Source organism: Suncus etruscus, chromosome 9 (assembly GCF_024139225.1).
Source record: "Suncus etruscus isolate mSunEtr1 chromosome 9, mSunEtr1.pri.cur, whole genome shotgun sequence".
Taxonomy (NCBI): Eukaryota; Metazoa; Chordata; class Mammalia; order Eulipotyphla; family Soricidae; genus Suncus; species Suncus etruscus.
Window position 1 is genome coordinate 45,959,853 of NC_064856.1, and position 26,301 is coordinate 45,986,153.

Consider the following 26,301-nt stretch of genomic DNA (forward strand, 5'->3'; position numbering starts at 1 on the left):
GTCTCCTGAGCCAGCCTAAGTATTATGAAATTTTAGTCATCAAAAGTGACCTGCTTGGGTCCAGAGAGAGAGAGAGTACAGCTGGTAAAGCATGTGCCTTGTTCATGGCCAACCCAGATATGATCCCTGACATCCCATATGACCCCTGATCACCACCAGGAATAATTTCTGAGTTCAGAGCTAGGAGTAACTCCTGAGAACCACCAGGTGTGGCCCAAAACCAAATAAATAAATAATAAATGACCTGCTTTAGTTGTTGACCCTAAACTAGAGAAGATTTTGAGCTAATAGAGAATTGTTGAGAAAGTGCTTTGAATGTGACAAACATTGCATATATATGCATCAATAAACATTAATGAAACAGTAAGGAAAATTTCTCCAGAGCTGATTTCTTTTAGTTGGTTAATTAATCCAACTATTTTAGGTTATGATTCTCTGTTACCATATTTATCTCACTCTAAGTTGTTCTCTTTTTGGCAGGGCAGGTTCTGGCCATTTCCAGATGTGTTTACTCCTGACTCTGTAGTCAGATATTGCTCCTTTATGATACTGGGAGAACAAATGCAGAGCTAGGGATTGAACCCAGGTCAGCTTCATGCAAGTCAGGCACCTTAATCACTGTGCTTTATCTCTGTGCTTTATTCAACTAATAAAGATTTCTGAAACATTATACTTCACCATCCTCTAGTACTGTCTATTGAAAGGAATTCAAGGGTTAATAAAGGCTTTATTTGGCATGAGATGGTGGCTCATGGTTCTATAGCATTTTCTTGGCTGGGTTCAACCAATGAAGACTCAGTCTTGACAAACAGCCTGAACTCATCCCAGAGTTCTTTGGGAACATGAAAATATCCACTTTCCAGCACCTCCTTTTCTCAAGGAGGTCTAAATATACAGTTGTACCCACAGAGGCTTTTGCATTTTGCACAAATGCCATGGCTTTGTCTGTCTGCTGGTAGTTCTTGTCGCTATTTGCAGAACGACATTTGGAGATGTTGGAAATGCCTACGTTCTGGTCCTGACTCTACCCCTTTCTTGGTTTATTGAAAGAATAACTATGACCTAGCCCAAGCTGTCATCTCACAAGTAAACCAGAAAAGTTGTCTCTGGCCTGTGCAGCTGCTTCCAAGTCACAGCTGTCCTTAAGGAACAGGAAAAAGCAGGGTGAATCCCAGTGCCAGGCCTGAACAGCCGCATACACAGGCCTGAGCATCAAATCAGCCAGTCTGTCTGGCCTGAGACCACACACACCTTGACCCCTGCTTGGGAACAACCTCCTCAACCCAGGTTATAATCAGTTGGCCCTCACTCTGCTAGGGATTTGGCCAGCAATACACATGAATCTGAGCCAGATGATAACTGAGAGTGGTGTTTGTAGCTCCTTGTAAAAGCTTGAGTGTATGGTTTTTCACCTGTGGTCAAGCAGTGCTGAACATGTATTTCTCACTGTCCAATAAGGTCAGCAGCCTTTGTCCTGGACTCTGGTCCGGGAGAGAGAGGATGGTAGTGGTGTGGTAGGGCACATGCTATTCTTATCACAGCTTGGCTGGATAGAATTGATCTTATAGTCTTATACTAAGTCTTGTATGTAAATTGCTCAAAGACCCTGAGCTGATCAGAGATTTATTCAATCAGTAATCTCAGGGAAGCTTCAGTTACTGCTACTCAAATATGCTGAGAATTCATGCAGCATAGGGGAGAAACCTACTGTGTGTTCCCTGGTCCATAGCATGCACTCTGACCTGTGGTCTTTTCTGCACTACAACCCTTTCCACTTGTGACCACTCAATACCAAGAGAGGGAGAGGAGCACTAGTGCTTTCCACCAGGAATGACCCTTAGCAGAACCAGGAGTAAGCCCTGAACACCACTGGGTGTGGCCCAAAATGAAAAAAAAAATACAATTGATGTATTAAGATAGTTCTCTTTTCTGTAGTCAGCTCAATTGTGCCTTTGTTCTACATCTAGAAGTGCTCATTTAGTCATTGGAAGTCATCTTAAGGTACCCCCGCAGCCTCCATTGCTAGGAACTGGAAAATAGCTCCTGAGATATAAGGTATTGCTTTAAATTTAAAGAGCCTCAGAGTAAGGAGAATGTGCGAGGACTAGTCTTAGATCACTGGTAGCTAAATGGGGCTTGGTCTCCTCCCAGAAAAAGGATAGTCAAGCCATGTTGCTCTTGTCATCTAGTCCACTGTCCTTCAGCCTTTCTTCATTTATGAGTCCATACTTCTCTTACATATAGATCCACAGCAGTTTTAGTCCTGAAGGGAGACAAGTGGTTTTCTAATTTTCTGCCCCTGCACTGACCACAGCTCCTTATAACTGAATAAATATCCAAAGCAGATACATGCAGGATTCCCAAGTTCAGAACTCACACACTTTTTTTCTCTAGTGAAGGCCCTAGTGAGGCTGGCTATTTACTGATGGATGCTGACATGGTTTCCTCTTAATGAGAGGACAGACACATGGTGGAATGTAGAAAAGATTAAGGCAGTTTTCTAATGCTCCAACCACAGGCGTGGGAACCTTTGCTCTCTGCAGAAATTGGACACATATGTGTCTCCTTGGCCAAAAGGATCCCATGGCACTACGAGTGCTGATATCGATCAGACCCCACTTTGTGCCCCTACTGTCCAGCCTATGTGGTCTCTCTCAGTGAAACTAACTTTTCTTCCTTCTTTTTTTCTTTATTTACTTCCTTCTTTCTTCCTTCATTCCTTCCTTCTCTCTTTCCTTCCTTCCCTCCCTCCTTCTTTCTCTCCCTCCTTTCTTCCTTCCTTCCCTCCCTCCTTTTTTCCTTCCTTCCCTCCCTCCTTTCTTCCTTCCTTCCCTTCCTTCTTTCTTCCTTCTTTCTTCCTTCCCCCCCCCCCCCTTCCCCTTCCCTCCTCTCCCTCCTCTCCCCCCCCCCCGTTCTTCTTCCCTATCCTCCCTCCTTACTTCTTTCCTTTCTTCTTCTTCCTTTTTCTCACTTATTTGTTTCTTCATTCTCTCCTTTCTTTCTTCCTCCCTTCCTTCTTTCCTCCTTTTCTTCTTTCCTTCCTTCCTTCCTTCCTTTCATTCTTTCTTACTATATAGCACTTCACTCTTCAATGACATATGACAATTATTTTCTCTAGGAAGCCCACAATATCTGTATAAGCTAGGTTGTCACCTGCCCTTTCGGATCCCCATCTGATACCCCATATCCCTCTTTTAAGCCTATATTGTGCCACCATCCATGTCACCAGTGTGGTAGGGATAGAGGTATATGGCTTCATGACACCATTTTCATTGTGCCTCTCTGCAAGCCTGGAACCTGTTACAACCACATAAGAAGGTTGTTAAAGAGAGAACTGAAGTCACCCCTAGTTAAAGGCCCAATGTGAGAGAGGTCTTGTAAGCACCAGCATGCCCCTTCAACTCAGGCACTTGTGAACATCTACTACCCTGAACTGACAGACATAAGACCAGAATTGAATGTGACCCTTGCTCCACAGACTGGGGTCTGTGCTTTGGAGTGGGTGAAGGATTGAGGCACTATTCAGCATTGCACACAGAAGAAGAGTAGTGAAGGGGGAAATTTTCAAGCATGAGTTCTGCCTGCCCTGGGGATGTGGTTCTCTGCCCTGTATATCCATATGCATCAATATTTGTGCCTGGGCTATGGTATTATAAGCCTTTAGATACCAAATGAGCCATATTTAGGGATCAGAGCCAGTAGATGGGCCTGAAATTCTTTGTGCCTCTCCCAAGATATGGATGTGTCTGTGGCATTACCACTGACTCCTAGCTGTGGCCTTCACCTCTCTCATATGATATGCCTTGACAGGTATCAGCAGCCTATGAACTAAGTTCCTGTACTCTTGAACTTTTAGCCAAAGTCTAGTTTGGGCATCCTTCTAAAGTGCAAGAGAATGTTGTGTTCCACAGCATGACGTAGAAATGAGAGTACCCATTATCCCTGACTGGCATCCCTGAGTAATACCCTCACATCTGAGAAATAAGTCTTAGAGTAGCTTGGATGATGGGCAGTAGTGTTGAGCACAGCACTGGGAACATTCCCTGGAACAGTTGGTGTTCAGTTCTGGTCAACATGTCCTTATCAACCTCCTTCCTTCCTGGGAGCTGGGAGGTTCTGCCTGCATGGTGTTTGGCAGCCCTCCGCCATGCCAAGGCCTCTTTAACCAGGCCTAGGAAGGGGTGTGGGACACGGGTCACCCCACACTCCTCTAACTCCTATCTCCGGAACTCCAGGGGCTTTTCCCACATGGCTGGGCAAGCCAGCGAGGTGGAATAGCAGCACAATAGGTTTCTCACTTATGACTTACCAGGGAAGTTTCCTTATTAAACCTGTCCATTGGGAAACCTCGCAGAAACTATAACAAATATTTGGATATCATTGTGTTTCATTTGCTTGTCATATCTGAAAGACATCCAGGAGCTCGTTTTATTCCTTTACTCCCTCACTCCCATCTCTTGTTACCCCACATTTAACCATTTTTCTGTACTAATGATTTTTGTTTTGGTCAAGGTGGATTACATATCTTTCACAGTAATTTTTTGGGTGAAGTCTGAAGCTTCAGCAGGCAACACGTCATGGCAAGTTTCCATGCTATAGGCTTTTTGGCCAAGATAAGGTGAAGTTGTAACCTCGGCTGCCTTCCACAGCCTTCTCTCTCCTTCCTCCCCGTCCCCAGGGTTATTCCTGGACACCTGCTCATGGTCCCAGCAAGTGGGTTCTGGCGAGGTGCAATTTAAAAGAGACCCCAGCTTCCTTGCTCCTGCAAGGGGCTGGGAGGGGGACTGGAACTTTCAACTTCCAGCAATTAGGAAGCAAACACCTCCCGTGGAGTCCGAAGCTGAAGCTTCAGCAGGCAACAAGGGAAGGACATGGCTCCATTTGCTCTTCACTTGTCCAAATCACAGACCAAAGTGGTGTCTCGGAAACACCCCCCTCCCTTTTGACTATTTCTAAAACATAAAAGGGACACGTGTATCTCCTTTGTATATCTCAGATGTATTCCCTTAACATCTATAACTCTTTTCGAGCATCCTCATATAGTGAGAATTTTTCCCACTGGACTTGTTATTTGATTGTTTGATTTTTACCCCTTTGAGATCTGTTTTATAAGCAATACTGGTAAAAGAGTATCTCTATAGATTTCAAGTTTGAACCAAGTTACGGGGAATGTTGGACTGTATTCGTCCAGCCCCCAGATGCACCAACAATATCTTGTGGCATTGCTTCTTTTTTGCATAGGCACATTAAAATGGGAAAATAATACATATGCAAAACAGTTCTTATCTAATAGGGATGGGAACACAAATTGGGTAATGTAATTAGGCCTTTTACCCTGAACATTGGCATAATGATTTGGCTTAGGCCTCAGAAGAATGGGTATCACACACACACACCTGAACAATGGGTACCATCTATGGAAATAACCACAATTGTCTATAACATTACAAGGATCCAAGCCTCTACCAGAGAAGACCTACCACTGCTTTGGCATTGACTTACTCCAAAGAGTGCTCCCAACACCCAGACAACTCAGCAACAGTCTGCATGCAGGGCAGATCCCTCCACATTTAATGGTATGCTGAAACTTCAGGGGTAAGGCCCTTTTGTAATCAAGCCAAGGATTTTTTTCCATTTTCTCCATTTTTCTGGACCTATACAAACAACGGCAATTGCCTTTATCACATTTTTACTATACATTTTTACTCTTATCCTTTAAGGAAAAAAAATACAACTTACTGAATTTAAAAACAAATAACTGTAGTAGAATGCCTGTCTTGAAAACAGGGAATGGGAAGGGGGGAAGGGGTTATGTTACACTGGTGAAGGGGGGTATTATGGTTATGACTGTAACCCAACTATGATCATGTTACTTAAATAAAAAATATATTAAAAAAAGCATGTCCTTATCATTATGCTTTACCCCTAACTGAACAAAGATTTTGAGGGTGGGGGTGTGAGGCTGGAAATAAAGTACAGCAGGAAGAATGCTTTATTGCAAGCATTCAACCTAGGTTTAATCTTTGGCACTCATATGGTACATTGAGCCTCACCAGGGTTAGTTCCTGACTACTGAACTAGGATTAAGCCCTAAGCACAACATTGCATAGCCCAAAATCAACATAAATAGTGGGAATTTATATCCTTCTCCTGCCATTTTCTTCCTACCCAGAATGTAGATAGGACATTGGCAAGTATAAAAAACCATCACATAACTTTAACTGCAGGGACATTATGGGCAGCAGAGCTGGGGTGTGAAAGGAGCCTTGATGGCACAGTTGGGAGAGCATCACTTTCCCCAGACATCTCATCATATGAACCACTCATACTTATGTTCATCTAAAGGACTGCACTGGGCTGTCCTCAATCTGATCTGCTGATCCTAAGCCTCTGAGAACTATTCTCTCCTGAGATCATGTCTCACCTCACCACTTTTGCCTTATTTATAGGCCTGCTGAACCTTCCAAAGCTCCTTCCCCATGTCATCCTGCAAGTACTTCTTCATCGTTGTGGTTTTTTGCCTGCATTTTTCTGGCATTCCTACTCTCTCCTGCCCTATTTTCAATGTGGTGAAGTCACATTCACTCTTGAAAACCCTGCTTTGATACCAACCTCTCTGAAGACATGGCTGACTTAGCCACCTGTTTTTCTAGGAAAATTGATCCTGGTCTAGCTTTAGAATTGATGGAGAAAAAAATGTTGGTGAATGTCTGAGTGTGTTCTCATTTCTACCACTTCTGAGATACTCCAATTTCTTTATACCTCTGTTTCACTATGAAGGGAAGATTAACCAAGATAACAAACTCTTATTACTTTTAGCAACTCAAATTATAAACTATATAGTCCCATACTTTCATGATGTCAGAGAGAGTTAAGGCAAACTGAGGTGCCTCTGGCATTTCCTGGCTCTGTAACTTGGATAAATGATTTCTGCTCTTTCTGCTTTGTTTCTACATCTGTGAGACAGGTTCATAGCACAGGATTGTTTTCAGGACTAAGCCCAGGAGTCACTGTGGAGACTCTGGCTCAATGCCTGGCAGGCAGATCATGTTCAACCAGCGCCTCCTTTCTTCTCCTTCACCCATTCCTATCAGCCTGAGCCTTCCATCTCCCTGAAGTCAGCTTGAGCACAATTACTTCAGGGGTAACCAACTGCTCTTATGCCGCAGGCCCTAGGCAGAAGAGACACATATCTGTGGTGTCTGCATATCTGACTGACTTGCCCTGAAAAATCAACAGCTGTGTAGACTCTTCTTCCATGCATGAGGTGCTGAACCCCCAAAAGTGCTTTTGATGGGGAAATCCTCTTGGCTTTTGTCCAGACTCTTGTAGCTAGATTGTAAACTTAAGAGACCCAGAAAGCAGCTTGATCAGTAGTATTCATAGAAGAAAAAAACTCCTGGGGTCCCTGAGTTTTGTTTTTGTCTGACACTTGGGTTCCTCTTCTACAAATAAAACTAGCACACTTTGCCAAATGACTCATTTAATCCTTACAATGGCTTTATAATCCTTACATTTTCTTATTTGCCATATGCCGTAATATCCACATTTGCCACTGAATCTATCCCTTGTGGGGATAGTAACCCAAGCCCAAGCCCACCGGAATTCTTTAATCTGGAAACAAATACCTTTCTTTTCACAGCCCTTCACCAGTCTGGTGAACTCCAACTTCTTCTCAGACCCCAGGTCGCAAAACCCTGTATTACATAGCACAGCCTTTAAGGTTCCTGGAGAACCCACTGGCTGGGAACTCCATGTGCTGGAATTTCAAGCCTGGCCATGCTGGCTATTGACCTTCCTGCATGCTGGAAGAGTTTATGGAAGGAATTTTCTGGCATTAGTAGATTAAAGTCAAAGCAGTAATTATAAGAACATCTGTTCCTGAGTGGAAAGCATATCGTTGGCACCCCAGGACAGAGGCCTGCACAGTTCAGCAGGCTGGATGTTCAAGAGGAAGAGAATGTTCTAGGAATGAGGACTAATAGAATCAGCCATGACAGGGGCCTGCTTTCTGGAAGGATGCCGTTCTAGAGGTTTGGGGGATAATAATAGCATGGAAGTGGACAGGAAGGAGAGAGTGAAAGAGGGTGAGTGGAAGCAAGAATAACCGAAAATAGGGAAGGAAGGTGTTGTAAGCAAATGAAGAGCTCAATAAACAAATAAATTAGCAAGCAGAATAAAGGCAGTGATTGAATGAATGAATGAATATGTACATGATCCTGAATAGCTGAAGTTGTGAGCATTTGAGGAAGTAAATATAAATGACAGAGTAACTGTAAAGGACTAAGTGAACAGAAGAACTGAAGAAGTTATAGAAAATGTGAACTAGTCCATTCAAGATTGAGTCAGCAGTTGAATTATTCTTTCTTCCTGTGTATTGAAATGGCAACAAGACTGGAAGTTCAGAACAGAATTGGAGCTTGATAGAGTTGGAGGCTGGTAATTGAGGTAAACTTTGCAATCTTAGTACCAGCATGGTAATGTGGGCTTGAACTTTGTCTGTCACATTCCAGGAGGTGTCTGAGCCCCTGTGCTTTAGCTAATGTGAGTTTACCTTGCAACTTTCTTGACTACAATTGGTGAAGCCAGAAATGTCCATCAGCAATATATATTTGTCAAGGTCCATTTTCTTTCTTTGGATTCTGTGTGGTCCCAAGTAAATCTACAGAAGGTCCTGTGAAGGGACTGGACAAGGCAGCCAAGGCTATAGACACAGTGTGTCAGGATGGGGGCCAGAGCAATAGTACAATGGATCTGGCAATTGCCTGGCATGCAGCCAACCTAGGTTTGATCCTCAGCGTTTTATATGGTCTCTAAAAGACTAACAGGGGTAATCCTAACCTTGAGCACCACCAATATGGGCCCAAAACAAAACAGAATAAAAAGTGCCAGGGTGGAGGGAGCTGGACCCTCAGTCCCCTCTGAAGAAGAGCACTGAGATCAGAGGGAACTCAGTCATAAGAATATCAAAATGACTGACTTGAAGGGCAAGTCTGACAACTTCCACCTGTGCCTTGAGCAAAGACCTCACTAGAATGTACTTCGGAATGTTTGTTCATGGTTTATTTCAGACATATTCTCTTGAACTCATGCTGGGTGGACTGTTGGTACAGCTGTGAGAGTGTAGTCTAGGAGTATAGGTCCCCAGACAACCCAATTTGCCACACCAAGTAATGTTGGGAGAAAATAGGGAGCTGTTGAGCCCCACTGGTGTGAGGTCCTGGATGGTATGATAGGACAGGTAGCTTGTGAACCAGACCTTTAAAGGGGATTGGCTCTTGAGTCTGTGTAAGCATGTGTGCCATGGAAGAAATGAAATTATAGAATTATGAAAGGAAGACACTTATGGACTCCAAGTCTGTAGTGACTCTGTTAGGAAGGATTCTACTGGATGCCATGGGGTGGCCCTGGCCTGCACCTCTCTGGCTATAGTACTTAGAGAATGTTCAAGGCTCATGGTCAGTGTTCATCAGTACTCACACGTGAATGTTAGCAAAGGTTTAAATGCCTGAGTTCTACTATTTTTATTGTATTTTGGGGCATACCCAGGCAGTTCTCAAGGCTTAGTCATGGTTTTGCACTCAGAATTCATACATGACAGGCTTTGGGGGACATTGTGGGGTGTCAAATCCAAGTCTCAGCCACATGTAAGTCAAGTACCCTATCTTCTGTGTTATCACTCTAGCCCTGAATGTCCATGTTTAGGGACCCATTCACCCAGGTGAGCAGGTCTAAGAGAAGTGTTAGTTTCTGATTGACTTTGTCAGATGACAGAAGTCAGTTTCCAGGACACATTAATTCTTACTGTATCCATCCTAAGTTTATAAAAATAAAGAGCACTGCTGTTGGCATGTTCTGAAATTTGTGAATAATGACTAAAGTCAGGTTTACTCATAAGAACAGTTTTCTCATCACTCTCGATTCTTTGTCATCACCTTCCTCAGACATCTATAGTCTAGGATAGCCCTTAGAGTGGTCTGCTCCATTCCTTTTCAGATGGGGAGCTCAGGCCCCATCAGAACTGATATGTTCTTCATCTTAAATACCCTTTGGATACTGAAATTTCCATTCAATTATTTCTGGCACCAGCTTAGTTTCTTAGACTACTTCCTTTAGGGTCCTTTTTTTTTTCCTCCTTAAGATCCATGATACTGAAGGGCCCTTTTGCTTCCAGGGCCCTGGCTCTTCCATTCCAAGAATGCTCCCAAGCTGCACATATGGAGTGTGAGGTTTCATTTGGGGGAGACCTAGAGAAGGCTCCCCCCTATTTCCTGCAAGCCTTCACAAGACCATAGTCTAAGCCCTTGTCCCTGGTTTGATATGATGATAATGATGATGATTAATAGAGTTTAGCTGATGAGATTGCAATAGTGTTCAAATTTGTGGTATTGATGCACAAAGTTACTGCCCACCCTGACTCCTGTGCCTACTAAATCCAACGCTTGAACCCCTAGCCTCAATATTTGTTTTTTTTTATTTGGTGCCCATACCCAGTGATTATGAAGCCTTACTCATGACTGTGCTCAGGGATCACTCAAATTAGAGCTCATAGGACCCCTTATGGTTCCAGAGATGGAATCAGGGTTGGCACCTTGCAAGGCAAGTGCTTTACCCATTGCAACTATCTCTTTAGCTGCTGCCCCCATTATTTGTTCATCTATAATTATGAGTTTGGTGCAGACTGTATCCTCCTTTAACATCACCTATATGCTCCAGAACCTCCACCTATGCTCTCACATTACTTTCATCTCCTCATTCTTCTAAATCACATGCACAAATCTGACACTTTAAGTCTGTATTCTAGTCTTCAAAGTTTATTATTGGCTAATATTGTCAGAACCCTTGATTTATTTCTCTGTATAGCACGAATGAGTAAGATCATCCTGTATTTGTCCTTCTGCCTCTGGTTTATGTTGCTCAACATGATATTCTCCAATCCCATTTAAGTTGCTGCCAACTGAATGTCTTTGTTTATTCTAGTAGTTGCATGAGTATTCCCTTGTATACATATACCACCCTTCCTTTATTCATTCCTCTGTTGTTGGGCTTTTTTTACACCTCACACCAATGAGGATAGCATATATAAAAATATAAAAACATTTTTAAAAGCAAAACTGAAAATAACAAAGGTTTGCAGGGATTTGCTGAGAAAGAAGCCCTCCTTTACTGCTAGTGAGAATATCACCTGGTACAGCCTCTGTGAAAAAATAATATGGAAGAATTCTCCCAAAAGTAATAATGATGCTCTTATTAGATCCAGCAACCCCTCTTCTAAGTATCTACCCTCAAACACAAAGCATGATGACATGCATTTTTAAAAGAGCCCCTGTGCCTGCTTGCCATTTCACTAACCTCTAAACTTCTCTACTTTATCATTTTCATATTACCTTGTATTCTTTCTAGTACAAGGAGAGAGAATAGAGGCATACAGAGATGAATTTACGTGTTGATTTTTTTCCTGATTAATGAGGCACCTTGCCCTGGGGGGTTTCCACTGGAAAAAGTTACTGGACACATCTCAGCAAGCAGTGAGTTTTACTGAGGGGATAATCAGGCCATCAGGGCAAATACAGACCCATGGTGCTCAGAAGAGGGTCTCTGATCTACTCAGAGTTTTTGCAGGGATGTGGAGGAGGATATAACCTGCTGAGTCTTCAAGGACAAAAGGACATGTTTCAGGTGACAGAGATAAAAGGCAAGATCCAAGTGCTTGAGGCACCAGAGGACCTGGTGATTTTGAAGAGTCTCTGCTAATAATTTCTGATCTTTCAGTGCCAATGGTTATCTTGCTTCAGAACTCTCCAGGATGGTGGTGTCCCACATGCACTACCCCAGACTCAGAAGCTAGTTGGAAGCCAAAAATTAGATTGTATGGCCCAGAAACTCCTATCTCTGAGGCTTTTGGGGTGGGCTGTGCATAGTGCTGGGACATTGACTTCTACCCCAAAGGCACAATCAGCCATTCACTCCTGCCCCCAGACTAGTGATCAAATGAACTGAGCTCAGTTTCCCTAGTCCTGGACATGGAGTCTACCTGGCAGGAGTGTACCAGGTCAGTGAGGAAAACAAGTCCTATCTGTAACACATTGAACCTTCTACTTGCAGAAGAAAATAACACACACCTGTATTCTCTCTTTCCCCACACACTTTTGGGGCCACACCCAGTGGTGCTCAGGGGTTATTGTCAGCTCTTTGGAATTCACTCAGACTTTTCTCAGGGAACCATGGATCACTGAAGGTAGAACCCAGATCTCAGTACCTGCAAAGCCTGTGCTCAGGCCAGTGAGCTCTCTGGCCATAAATATAAATAATTTGGAGGTCAATTTCATCTGTCCTCTGCTCCCTGTCAAACAGGCAGGATTGGCATGAGGGGAAGGAGGTGGTGGGGACTTATGGAGAGTAATAGGGAGTCAAAGAATCTAGTGGGAGCAAGGGCAGAACCTGCATGGAATCCAGAGACAAAACTGCAAGAATATGGAAGCCCATATATGAGGGGAAGAAAAAAAACCAAGGCTGCTACATTCTTAGTGGAGAAAAAGAGGCAGGAGAGAGCTGGCCAGCCATTCTAGCTTGAAAACACAACAGCTGCTATTATTTAAGGATCGGGTGTTGTTCAAGGGAAAAACGTCAGGTTTCTGGAGTCCAGAATGGATCTTGGCATTGGCTCATGCTCTGGAGTTAGTCCAAGGCACCAGCATTCTTCAGTGCCCACATTAACCTGTTTGCTGGTCTGTGAACTAGGTACTGCATTTGCCGTCCAAATGGCTGACCATTTAATCCACGCCAAAAGACATCTTCTAGCCCATGTGGCGGGTTTTCAGAAAGAGGTATCAATGCAGGAACTCCTAACATAACAAGTCTCATCATGGCTTCCATATGAAACCCTCACTGCTGCCTTTTTCTGTGAACCAGACTTCCCCATTTGCCCCCACATCCCTATGTCCCTGGGGGTGTCTCACTGGGTGGCTATGGGTTATGGTGGGAGATGAACCAGTCACTTGAATCATGGGTCAACACAAACATAGGCCAAGTGGAGAAGGAACTATGTGTGGTACAGGGATAGATAATGAGAGCTGGGGACAGAGGACAGAGGACCCAGCTGGGCCAGTTTTAGCAAAGAATAGGGGTGTAAGTTGATTGGAGAAGTAGAAGGGGGAGGAGGATCTGGATTAGAAGAATCTGAACAAGCAGAATTGCTCTCCTTTGTGGTGCTGCCTGCCTGCCTGCCTGCCTGACCTTGCTCTGGAAGCCTTCATCCTGAGCTTTTATCCTCCAAAAGCCCTCTGAGGCAGTCTTATTACCCATTTGAACACATAAAGGGACAGAGGCACAGAAACATGAAGTCACTTGCCTCCAATCTATAGCTATGTGTGAGGAGGCCAGGCACAGATTTAATCCTGTATTCTACAGTCCTTCCACTGCTTTCAGATGTGCCCTACAGCCACACATCTTTGTTGAGCACTTATTATGGGCCATGTACTGTCCTAAAGCTGGGGATACATCAGTGAACAAAATGAACATACCTCACATGACCACTGTGTGCTTGGCCTGAAGAAATCATCTGGGGACCTCATGGTATACAAGATAAAAGGGAGTCCTTTTCCTCCTTTTTCTGTACTTGGGATAAGAGATTAAACCAGTGGCACTCACATAAGCATGTCATTACACAAGGCCCAAAAGGCAAAGAAAGCAACAAGTTTCCAGAAAGGACTGTTTGCAGAAAGTGTGGGGGCACAAGAGGATCAGTCAGAAAGATGTCAGAGTGGTTATCTGGGAACCCCGAGGAAAGCTCATATATTATAAGAGTGGAGATGTCAACAGGTTTGACACATGGGACAGGAAATGGGGAAAGCTTTCCAGTGTGGGCCTGGCATGTGAATGATGATTGCCACCTTTCTGCCCATCATACCCATGAGGATTCCAGCCAAGATTTGTGATTTCATTGACTCAACTCGTAGGAGAGAGGACATGACATTCTTGGCTCTGATGATCTTGTTTCCTATCTCAATGTTTGGAAGTGTGAAGCCTGAGGTAGCTGGCGCTTCATTGGAAGAATATGGAAATGCTGGTTCAGTACATGCAATACTATCTCCACAGCAACAGTTTTTGTCATGATCATGATGAGGAAACAACCTAAGCATCCCTCAGTATGCAACTGAATAATGAAAGATGGACTCTATACTGCTCAGTTTTAAGTAAACATGAAATCTCACCTTTTTCTACAATCTGGAAGTCAATGGAATTATGGGAAAGGAAATGTCTTTTCTTTAAAAGAAAGACAATACGACTGTCAGGTCATGCTACTGACATGGAATATCAAAAATTAACTGAATGAGTAAACCAAAGCAAAATGTAATGATTTCTCTTTTTTCTGACAATAGAACAATGGTTGCCAGAAAGACAGGGGGAGGAAGGAATAGGATTAGAAGTCCCTGGACTGATAGTGGCTGCAGTGGAAAGGAGTATGGCCCTGGCCATCTGGGAGGTGTGAAGCCCTTCTACAACACATAATGCTTGAAGTCAGTGTTACCTAAAATATATACATGGGCATTCTTTTTTTTTTTTTTTTTTTTTTTTTGGTTTTTGGGCCACACCCATTTGACGCTCAGGGGTTACTCCTGGCTATGCGCTCAGAAGTCGCTCCTGGCTTGGGGGACCATATGGGACGCCGGGGGGATCGAACCGCGGTCCGTCCTAGGCTAGTGCAGGCAAGGCAGGCACCTTACCTCTAGCGCCACCGCCCGGCCCCGGGCATTCTTTAATTTAGTGAATGAACTAGCCTCTGTGCCAACTCTATAAAGGGAAACTCAAGCTGACCACTTTCCAGGTTTTCCACTGCCCTGCTTTAATCCCCTCAGACAATATCCTCTACAATGTTTCAGTTGGAAAAATTCTTCCTCAGAAAGAACTAATTTGGAGTTTTAGTTCATCCAAAAAGCATTAAAGCTTTCTCAAAAAAAACTCGTTCTATTATTTTTATTCAATTTCTACAAAAATTATGCGTGGTGGTAACTTACTTGTCCACATCTTATAAAAGAAACCTGTAGTGCTCATTCACCACAAAACACAGAGAGCAAAATTCAAACACTCTTCTGCAGGCTCAGTCTGGTCTCCTGGATAACATTTAGTACTACCCTTGGATGCTGCCTTAAGGTTGTCCTAACTAATGAAAAAAATGATTTGGAAAGCCTCTCTGGTCATGGGAAGGATAAAAATAGAACTCAGGAAATCTCAATCCCAGAACTCAAATGTTATAGGAGGCCCAAAGCAGACTGATAGTCCATCCTACAGGCCCTGTCCCCCCAGATGCCCAAAGCCAGATGCCAGCTGGCTTCATAAGAGACTAAAGAATACAAATGATTCCCAGACTCTTTATTTTCCCATTTCACCGTGATGACCATGTTCATTCAAGCTTTCAAACCAAAAATAAATTATTGTAATCTCTTTGCTAATTATACCATGCCAAAGTTCTAGACGCTGTAAATTGCAGGCGTGATAACTCTAGATGAAGTTTCAGGCAGATTATTTTTAGCCATTTTCAGAGAGTGCTTAGTTTCCTAGAGACTTCATTTGCAAATCTCCCAGGGGACAGGGGAAATGCCGCTGCAGAGCCTCCTTGTCCTGTGACTTGTGCAATGAACTGCAGCCCCCCTCTGGAAAAGTGTATTGGAGCAACTGAGTTCGAGGGCCTTGACTTCAGTCTGGAAACTCTTATTTACTAATTATGGACACTAGAATGTGTCCAGGATGGTCTCTCTGTCCATCGTTTCTCCTGTAGCATATCAAAAGCCACCCTTTGACATGTCTGAGAAGAACACAGTTTCAGAGACATGAGATATAGTGTATTTATGTTTTACCTTTCAGATAATCATTAAGTGAAGAGAGGTCAAGTATTTTGTTGTTGTTGTTGTTATGGTGGTGGTGGTTGGATTTAGAGCCATACCCAGTGGTGCTGCTCAAGGGTTATACCTGGCTCTGAGCTTAGAAATGACTCCTGGCATGTTTGGAGGACCATATAGGGTGCTGGAGATTAAACCCAGGTCTGGCTGCATGCAAGACACATGCCCTCCCTCTGTGTTATTGATCTGATCTCTGGAGGGTTTTATTTTTAATTAGCACCTGCTCTTCGCATTATAAAGTACTATCATGTATGTATGTATCTATGTATGTATGTGTGTACATATATATGTATATATATATATACATGACCTTCATCTATTGAGGCCAATGTCATCTAGACTCACTCACTCATTCTTGGACCAGACATTGGGCTTAAATCTAAAAACATGAAGGTGGCATGGATGCAGATCTTGCTCCAACAAGACCAGAGGGTAGGTAGAATCTGGGACAAATACTGCAAAGTCCTTTTGGAATGTTGTATCAATCATGGAAGATAAAATGTCTAAGATCCATCCTTGTTATTCCAAATTTATTATTATGGGTATCCAAATTGATGTGATATATTGGAAGATAGGTCAGCTAGGTTAGGGAGATGAAGAAGTATTTGAACTAGCTTTGATGTATAAATAAGATTTGGACATGTGGCATTTGGGCTATAAATAGTCATAACTAAAAAAATAGGCAGAACTGGCTGGGTAACCTTGGAAACCACTCTGACCAGGTGAACCCCAAATATATTTTCTCAAAGTGTGAGAGAAAAAAAGGATGGAAGAAAAAGAGAGAGGGATGGATGGAGGGACAATGGGAGGGAAGAAGAGAGGAAGGGAGATCTGTCCATTGGATTTTTGTTCAACTGCCTCTGATTTTTTGGGAGTTTTTTATTTGTTTTGGTGCCACAGCTGGAAGCTCACAGGATTATTACTCTTGGCTCTGAACTTTGGGATCAGTCCTGGCAGGCTTAGTGGAATATATAAGATGCTGGGAATCAAACCCAAATTGACTGCATGCAAGGAAATCTCCATACTCACTGTCCTATCACTTCAGCCCCAGTATGTAAACTTTTGGGTCAATATTCTCCCACCATACTTGTATCAGTGTTGGAAAGATAAATGGACTCATGGCCAAATAATTCAGAAGGTGATTCTTGGGGAGCTACCACAATAAGAAGGTAGGAACAATTAAACTGACTGGGCAAAAGCATAGCCTTATGGAAAGAGACTTTGGAACTGAGCCTTGGACACTTTTCCAAAGAATTTTCCAAGAGGAAAATTCAAGAGAATTTTTCTCAGGATTCAGTATAGCTAACATACTTTCATTCAGAAGGAAGAAAAAGGAATGCCGGGTGCTGTGGGACATAGCAGAAGGCAGGGCATAAGAGAGAGGAGGAGTAAAGGCTGTAGTCAAGACCCAGACTTTAAATCAGTCAAATAATGGTTTGAATCCTGTCTCTGGCATCATAACTGTATAACTGTGGAAAGTTTGTTTTGGTTTCGATATCTTTTCCTTAAAAATATAAATACTATTTATTTCCACATCCTTATCTGCAAAGCATAAATATTACTAATACCTACTTCAGGTATTCATAGATGTTGTAATGGTTAAGTTAAAAATAAAAGTAATGTTGGGGCGGAAGATATAGTAGTCTAAGTAGTATACTTGCTTTGCATACAGCCAAGCTGCGTTTGATCCCTAGCACTGCAGATGGTCCACTAGGCCCCTCCAAAAGTGATCCCTGAGTACAGAGACAGTGGTAAACCCTGAGGACTGCCAGGTATGGCCCAAAAGCAAATTAAAAAGTAATATTTAGCATAGTGGTTAATAGATACTTAGTACGTGGTAGTTTATGAATTTTGTTGAATTAAAATAATTTTAATTGAATTAGAAGAAAGCCAGTTCAAACCACAGATGTTAATAATAATAACAATAACAATAATAAAAAGGATAAATAAAAAAAGAGAGAAGGCTGGAGAGATAGCACATTGGGTAAGATGCTCCATTACTTGCTGCTGACCCGATTCTATTTCCAACAACCCATAAGGTCTGAACTGCACCATTAGGAATGACCCTTGAGCACAGAGCAAGGAGTGAGACCTGAGAACTTCTGGATATGTCCCAAAGAGAGATATACACAGAGAGAAAGAATTAGGTGATCTGAATATTATGGGTGTTGAGGCTGTAGAGTTTCCAGAGGACTTAGTTATCCTGCAGCAGAAATCCCCAAGGGCTGCTGCACATTGATAGTCATTATGTCATCATGATCTTAAAGAGAATGTTCTGGGGATGGAAACACACTATAATGATTGTGGGAGGTGTAGGAGGGGAGCCAATGCTGGTCTAGACAGTTGTTTTAGTAATCCTCCCTGAGAAGAAGAAAATGAACTTGTGTGGGAGAGGGGAAAGGTCATATAAGGGCTGAAGTATGTGGAGACTGTTAGAACTCAGTTACCCCAATTTTTGTTCACTTTTAGACCCAGGATCCCAGTAGAGAGGCAGAAACAGGCTCTTTCCTCTGAACCGATCTATTCTGGCAGTCATCCTCCAGTACTTAGTTCAGGTTCCATTTGCAAATGACATCTGCCAGCAAGATCTGGTATGGATTCATTGCTTAAAGTTATGTTTTTCTTTGGTAGGAATTGGATAATGCATTGGAATAAAAGCAGGTAAAAATGATAAAGAGCTATAGTGATGATACTGAACCTGAATCATGAGCCCGAAATATGCATGTGTAAGGAATGAGAGTGAAGTCAGGAAGGGGCTGGAGTTCTGGGCCTGAAAAACTTGGGAGATAGGTCACAAGCTCAAAGGTCAAACAGGACAGGATCCTTATCAGTGTGTACTCACCTGCCAAACCCACACCACACCAGTTGATTGAGCATAAGAAAGAAGTAGAAGTGGCACAAGTACAGTAGTGGAGGGTCTTGAGCACTTTCATGATAGTGAAAGTTGTACTTCAAAGTCATAAAATATTAGTGCTAGTATAACCATGTTGCTTCAACTAAAATGGTGGAAGAATGTAAGGGAGGAAAGTAGGGAGGGAGGGAAGGAAGGAAGAAAAAATATTTAATATTTCCTTTTGATAGCTAATAATAAAAATGGAATGACAAATATGGTCACAATTTGGAACTTGCAAAGGTTTAATAAACATAAGGGTTCTTTTAGCCATTCATCTATTGAGGGGCATCTAGGCATCAAAGAATCTATGGTACATATATACAATGGAATATTATGCAGCCATCAGAAGAGATGAAGTCATGAAATTTTCCTATATATGGATGTATATGGAATCTATTATGCTGAGTGAAATAAGTCAGAGGGAGAGAGATAAACACAGAATGGTTTCACTCATCTATGGATTTTGAGAAAAATGAAAAACATTTGTGTAATGATTCTCAGAGACAAAATAGAGGAGGACTGGAGGGTCTAGCTCCCGACATGAGCTCACCACAGGGATTATTTAGTAAAGTCACAGAAATAATTACACTGAGTTCTGTCATAACAAAATGTGACTGAATGAGGGAAGTAGAAAGCCTGTCTAGAGTACAGGCCAGTGTCGGGTGGGGAGGAAGGACACTTGGGATATTGGTGATGGGAATGTTGCACTGGTGAAGGGTTATATATATATATATATATATATATATATATATATATATATAAATCAAAAGAAAAAGAAAAGGAAAGGAAAGATAAGGCCTCCCAATGCTTGCCACAGGTTGTGTTCTTTACACTGACTGTATAGAAAGAGGAGGTGCAGTAAATGTTCCCCATATACACCTCAAACCAGGCCCTTTGCCTGGTCTGTATTGTGAATGGGGGGACAAGAAAAAATTAAACATAAGGGTTACTGTCAATATTTGTATGGAATAAAAATAAGAAAAATAAAAGTTTTTCTCACTGTGGGGACTTTTCATTTTTACCTCTAAGATAAAAGCATTACCTCAGGGCCAGAGAGAGAGGGCACATGGCAGCATGTGACTGACCTCAGTTCAGTCCCAGAACCACTTGGCTTCCCATGCACCACCAGGTATGGCCCTAGAGACTCTTGAGCACCACTGAGGCAAGTCCTCCCCCCCCCCAAAAAAAAAACAATAAAATGAAAAAATGACACCAGCTCTGTGTTGAAGTGTAATTCTGGCTGAAGGGGTAAAACTAATGTGTATGCTAATGTATCCTTGTATATAAAAAAGGAAACTGGGTTGCAGAAAGATCACAGAAGCTAGTCCCAAAATCACACTCAACAACTGAATAATCTACATACTTTCCAGTACATAGGGAATGCATCCTAGCATGCAGCATCTCTCAATAAATTGCAAAGAATACCTGTCCCGTAAACCTTATTTGTTCAAAGCAGTACAATTAAGCCAGAATCAATCAACAAAATATAAGTGTTTTAAAAGCATATATTGAGAGAGATTTATAAAAACACTTCTAACTAACTCGTGGGTCAAAAATGATAATAGAAATTATAAAATACTTATAAGTGAATGCTAACAGAAATGTTAAATATCAAAGTGGTGGAATATAGCCAATACAGCACTTAAGGGAAATGTATGGCCTTAAATGCTTGTACTGTGAAAGAAGAAAGGCTGAAAATGAACAACTGTGCCAAGGACCCAGTTTAAAATGAACAGTAAGCATAAATCAATCTGCTAAGCCAGGGTATGCAGGGACAAGTTATAGAGCTAGGTTAGAACATAAATATGGTTATCTCCTAACCCTTAGTGTCTCCATTATAATATAGTCCTATCTCTGTGTTCATTTCTACAATATGACCAGTGCCTGGAAATTTTGTTTTTGTTTAAGAGTCAAAGAGATGAGCCTTTTAGGTAACTCTAGGCATCATCAAAGCTCACCACAAAGAGTGGTGAGTGCAGTTAGAGAAATAACTACACTGAGAATGAGGGAACTAGAAAGCCTGTCTAGAGTACAGGTGGGGGTAAAGTGGGGTGGAGGGAGATTTGGGACATTGGTAGTGGAAATGTTGCACTGGTGAAGGGGGGGTGTCCTTTACATGACCGAAACCTAATCCCAATCATGTTTGTAATTAAGGTTTAGTTTAAATAAAGATATTATTAAAAAATGTTGATGAAACTTTAACTCATCTATCATTTTACTCATTCTTTTTTTTTTCCCTCATCTGAGGGGGAAGGCACACCTCAGGGCTTACTCCTAGCTTTACACTCAGATCAGAGATCACTCCTGGTAGTTTCGGAAAACCATGTGGGGTGCCACAGACCAAACCTGGATCCAATGCATGCATTGGCACATTGATGGTATAGTAGTTAGCATAGCTACCTTCCAATGCATGCAAGACAAGACCCAGATCTACTGCATTGTCATTCCAGCCTTAGCTCATTCATGCTTTTCTGTTTGTTTTCTGGTTTGGGGACCACACTCAGCCATGCTCAGGAGTTAGTCCTGGCTCTATCTATGCTCAGGGGCAGTCCTAGAGATGTTCAAGGGACCATATGGGATGCTGGGAATTGAACCCAGGTCATCTGCATCTAAGGCAAACATTCTACCCGCTGTGCTATTGTTCTGGCCACTCATTTATGCTTTAACTATTAAGTATTTTCTAGGTGCTAGGAACTGTGCTAGCTAACAGAGTTCTCTCCTCTGAATACTCAGAACCCAGAATTTGTCTTATCGATACTAAAGCTGCTCTTGCTACTGTCCACCCTATCTATACCCCACATATACACATCTCCCCATTCTTTATGCTATTGCTTCTGGATATCTCACTCCCCCAAACCATTGAATATTCTCTGCTGCTTGTCAGAACAGAACCCTCATCAGAAATGACTGATTTCTCTCTTGTCTCTTTCAACAGGTAGACTGAAATTACCATGTGTCCAAATTAAAATTGCATACTTCAAGGATTATTTGAAGGACTATTCTTAGACCCTTTTAAGAAGATTTAAAGAAAAGTAAGTTGAGTTTTTTCATTTTTTTTTACACTTCAGAGAATATTCATGATTTAAGTTAATGTTATGGGTGATTTTTTTCAGTGCCTCTTAAATATGCATTAATAGGAAAATGGTAACTCCATTTATTTCTTTCCTCTAAAAATATGAGTTGGGAAGTCAGAATTACTGTTTGCCTTCTCTATAAATTTTTAGAATATTTCAAAGTTTTGTGGAATATTAGAGATAAAAGATATTTACAGATATGGAGCACCGAATAAATAAATGACAGTCATAAGTAACAGATATGCAATGAATGGACTGCAAGTATAGAATGAATTATTGATAGATAATAGATAATTAATGAACTATAGATAAAGAATGATAGGTAATGGATTACTGATAGGTAATAGATGATTGATAGGTAATAGATAATAGATAATGGATAAATTGTAAATAGATAAAGGATGACAATAAATGATAGATGGGTAGATAAGATAACAGATTGTATATAGACATTGTATGACAGACAAAGGTGGGCAGATAACAGAGAGAATGAGAGTGTATTGTGAGAGAAATAAAGTTATTTGTTCTGTGCTTAGAAGTCTCCAGAGACAGAAAAGAAGCTTAATATATCCTCTCATTTGATATGTTCATTGAATTCTTCCATAAACTGGATTTAAAATCAACATCTCACTTTTTTTTTTGGTTTTTGGATCACACCCAGCAGTGCTCAGGGTTTACTCCTGGCTCTACATTCAGAAATCGCTCATGGCAGGCTCAGACGACCATATGGGATGCCAGGATTAGAACCACCATCCTTCTGTCTGCAAGGCAAATGCCTTACCTCCATGCTATCTCTCTGCCCCCCATCTCACGTTTTTAATTATTAATTTTCATTTTGACTAAAGTGTATTACAAATATTTCACAGTAGTATTTTAGGTACATAGTGACATTGAATCAGGGGCATTCCACCACCAATGTTGTCGTCCTCCATCCACCTTTTTGACTAAATTTTTTCTGTATCAGACTGTCTTTAGGAAGGCAAAAGACAAAATTCATGTCCCTCCTTGAGATTATTTTTCTTTCTTTTTTATTCCTCTAGTAACTTCTCTTTGGTTTCGAGAGCAGGTTCTACTATGGTCACCTCTTCCTAATAACATAAATGCCCCAATGGAAGAGGCCAGGCATGGAGCACTGAGACCTGCCCAGGTCACATCACAGAAGGCTCTAGACTAGAGCATCAGAGGTCACCATAGCCCAACCCTAGGCCTGAAGATCAGTTCAACACCTTCAAGATAGTATTATCTCTAAACTCAGTGGAAACCAGAAGGGCAAGGAAACACAGGTGCTGAGAGGCCACCATCACTTCTAGGCAGTTGCTGTCTTGAAGGAGGAATGCTATGTGACTGTCCCAGACACTATAGTATACCAGTGAGACTGTCTTTTAATAGTCCTGTCATAAGTCAAGAAATGGCTGTAGGTGATGGTCCTCTTTAAGCATCTATTTCCTTATTTGGAGGCAAGAGGAAGAACTTGGTCAAAAGGAAGAACTCCAGATCATGGGTGTCCTGACCAACACTGAATGAGTGTGATATGGTTCAAAACTGTGGTGGCAGAGGCTGGCAGAGGATGATGATGGATATTCAAAGATAAGAGGGACAGGGGCCGTAGAGATAGCATGGAGGTAAGGCGTTTGCCTTCCATGCAGAAGGATGGTGGTTCGAATCCCGGCATCCTACATGGTCCCCTGTGCCTGCCAGAGGCGATTTCTGAGCATAGAGCCAGGAGTAGCCCCTGAGTGCTGCCAGGTGTGACCCAAAAACCAAAAAAAAAAAAAAAAAAGATAAGAGGGACAGTTCTGGTTTATGTTACAAGGATACAAGAAGTATCCCTGTTCATAGAATCCTGTATAAACACAGTCATTCTGGGGAAGTTCCTCACAGCACTGCACTGAGCTGACTCAGGAAAGGAAAGCTGCTATGGAAACACATAGTCAAAGGGGGCATCTCTGAGAGAGGGCAAAGGTGCTACCCCAGTTCTTCTGCGTCCCTGGGTTTGCCCCTTACTTGTTGTTCCCTGAAGATGGACTATCACTGGACCTTTGGACCTGGAGAAGCATCAGCTGTTTCATGTGCTCAGCAGTTTAGTTGAGATACTGAGTATAAGAAGGATTTGTCAGGGACCGGAGACATAGCATGAAGGTAGGGCATTTGTCTTGCATGCAGAAGGATGGTGGTTCAAATCCCATATGGTCCCCCGAGCCTGCCAGGAGTGATTTCTGAGCATAGAGCCAGGAGTAACCTCTTAGTACTGCTGGGTGTGACCCAAAAACAGAAAAAAAAAAAAAAAAAAAGGAAGAAGGATTTGTCAGCCATACAGCTGGCAATGTGCCAGCCTACACACTGCATTTGTTTGTGTGGTTCATGTACAAAAGGTGACTCTAAACCTGAAAGATAGCACAATGGGTAGGGCACTTGCCTTGCATACAGCTAGCCCAGGTTCAATTCCTGGCATCCCATGTGGCCCTGTGAGTCTTCCAAGAGTAATTCCTGAGTGCAGAACCAAATAGCTGACTAGATGTTTGTGCAGGTATTTCTAAATGTATGCACACATGAGCTTATGTAGGCAGTTTTGTATGCACCTATGTGTACATACAGGATATTTGGGCCACTTGAGTGGTCTTTTTTAAATAGCGACCAGATTTCTGGCAGGATAGTATGTAGGTATGAGAGCACAGGTTTATTCTGGGCAACCTCCTTATACAATTGAGCAACCCTGTGACCTTGACTGTACTTTGGACAAGACTGCCAAAGTTCTGCCTGCCTGACAAGACAAAACTCCTTTGAGGAATTGCAGATGCTGAGAAATGGGCCCTTCACCTATAAGTGTCAAGGCTGGGTAAGTGCCCTTCTCTGTAAGTGGCAGGATTCCCCATTTCTCTTCCAAAGTGGGCTTTGCAGTTTCCACTTACATTGGAATATCCTGAGTGACCATTTCGATAAATCATTTTAGATCAAGGCTGAAATATGGAAATTGTTTTAGAAAAAAATCTAAAAGTACCCCTCATTTCTTCTGTACCCCCTCCCTCCATGTGAGAAGTGTTGAAGATAAACCTTCATTCAAGACAGATAGCAACTGTGCTGTCCTTTGAGGCATAGAATAAAATTTGTTGGGTTTTTTTTTTAAGAATTTTTTTAGGCACTGTGATTTACAAAGCTGTCAACATAGAATTTCAGGCATGTAATGCTCTGATTCAAATACCACCACCAATGTCAGGATTCTTCTATCCATGTCCCCAGGTTCCCTTCTTTTTGCTCCCCTCAGCTCCCACTTGCCTCTGTAACAGCTGTATTTTTATTAGTATTTTTATTTAAGCACTATGGTTACAAACATGTTTATAGTTGGGTTTCAGTTATAAAAAAAAGTATACTCCCCTTCACCAGTGCAATCTTCCCCCCATCAATAACCTCCATCTTCTTCCTCACCCCTCCTTGCCTGTATTTGAGACAGGCATTCTGTTTCTCTCACTCACTATCATTGTCATGATAATTGTTAGTATAGTTACTTCTCTAACTGAACTCACTACTCTTTGTAAGCTTCTTATCATGGGCCAGTCCTTCCAGCCCTCACCTCTATTGTCTCTGGGTATTATTACCATACTGTCTTTTATTTTTCTTAAATCCCACAAATGAGTGAGACTATTCTGTGTCTATCTCTCTCCCTCTGACTCATTTCACTCAGCAGCATCCATGTATAGAAAAATTTTATGACTTAATTTTTCCTGAAAACAGCTTAGCTGTATTGCAATATTATTGTTTGGGTCCTGTGCTTACAGTTGTATTGACTAATAATTTCTATAAAAACAGATGCCTCATCTCTATACAACTGATATGTCCATAGACCCTGACCTTTTCCCCTAAGTTACTTCCAAACCAACTTTTCTGATTTCTTCACATTTCTCGCCTTCCCTTCCCTTTTCATTTCTGTGCTCAAGAAGTAAAATATACCTGGCCCCTGCTCTCTGAATAGCCACGGATTGTAGTGACAGAGATTTGCTCCATCTTAATGTTGCTAGGGATGCCCTTGGTCAGAGATGCCCCCTTCATACCTGTCCACACTCAAGAGCATACTTATTCTAGACACTGTATTTTTTCAGACTGGCTTGTTACACAATCATAGGCCCTAAGACTATTGAATCTAATTGTGTGGTTCAAGATCATGAGGTATTAAAATGAAATAGAATGCCTTGCTGAGAGGGTGAATCTGCTTACATAGTATATAGCTAATAATTGTCCCACAGCCAAAATATTTATAGTGATGGGAGGTGGAAGTGGAGAAGAATCACACAAATCAGTAAGAAAAAAGGTGTTGTAATAAGCAAAGAACTCAAATAAATATTTTACAAAATCCAAATAGTCAGTAAGACTTTGAAAAAATCAGTAATCAGCAAGGAGTTGTAAATTAAACTCAAGGAAATAGCACTACATACCATTGAGG

At 41.9% G+C, this 26,301-nt stretch overlaps 1 protein-coding gene and 1 non-coding gene across 2 annotated transcripts in view; both read left to right on the plus strand.

Annotated features, from left to right (window-relative positions):
• TENM4 (teneurin transmembrane protein 4) overlaps positions 1 to 26,301 on the plus strand; it is a 569,696-nt gene that overhangs the window by 132,000 nt on the left and 411,395 nt on the right. The window contains exon 3 of the mRNA XM_049780241.1: positions 21,728 to 21,824. The gene's annotated coding sequence lies outside the window, so the exon portion shown is untranslated. The remainder of the gene's footprint in view (positions 1 to 21,727; positions 21,825 to 26,301) is intronic.
• Positions 19,588 to 19,720, plus strand: LOC126019313 (small nucleolar RNA SNORA51). Its single transcript, XR_007499040.1, has one exon. It is a non-coding gene; the product is annotated as a small nucleolar RNA SNORA51 (small nucleolar RNA).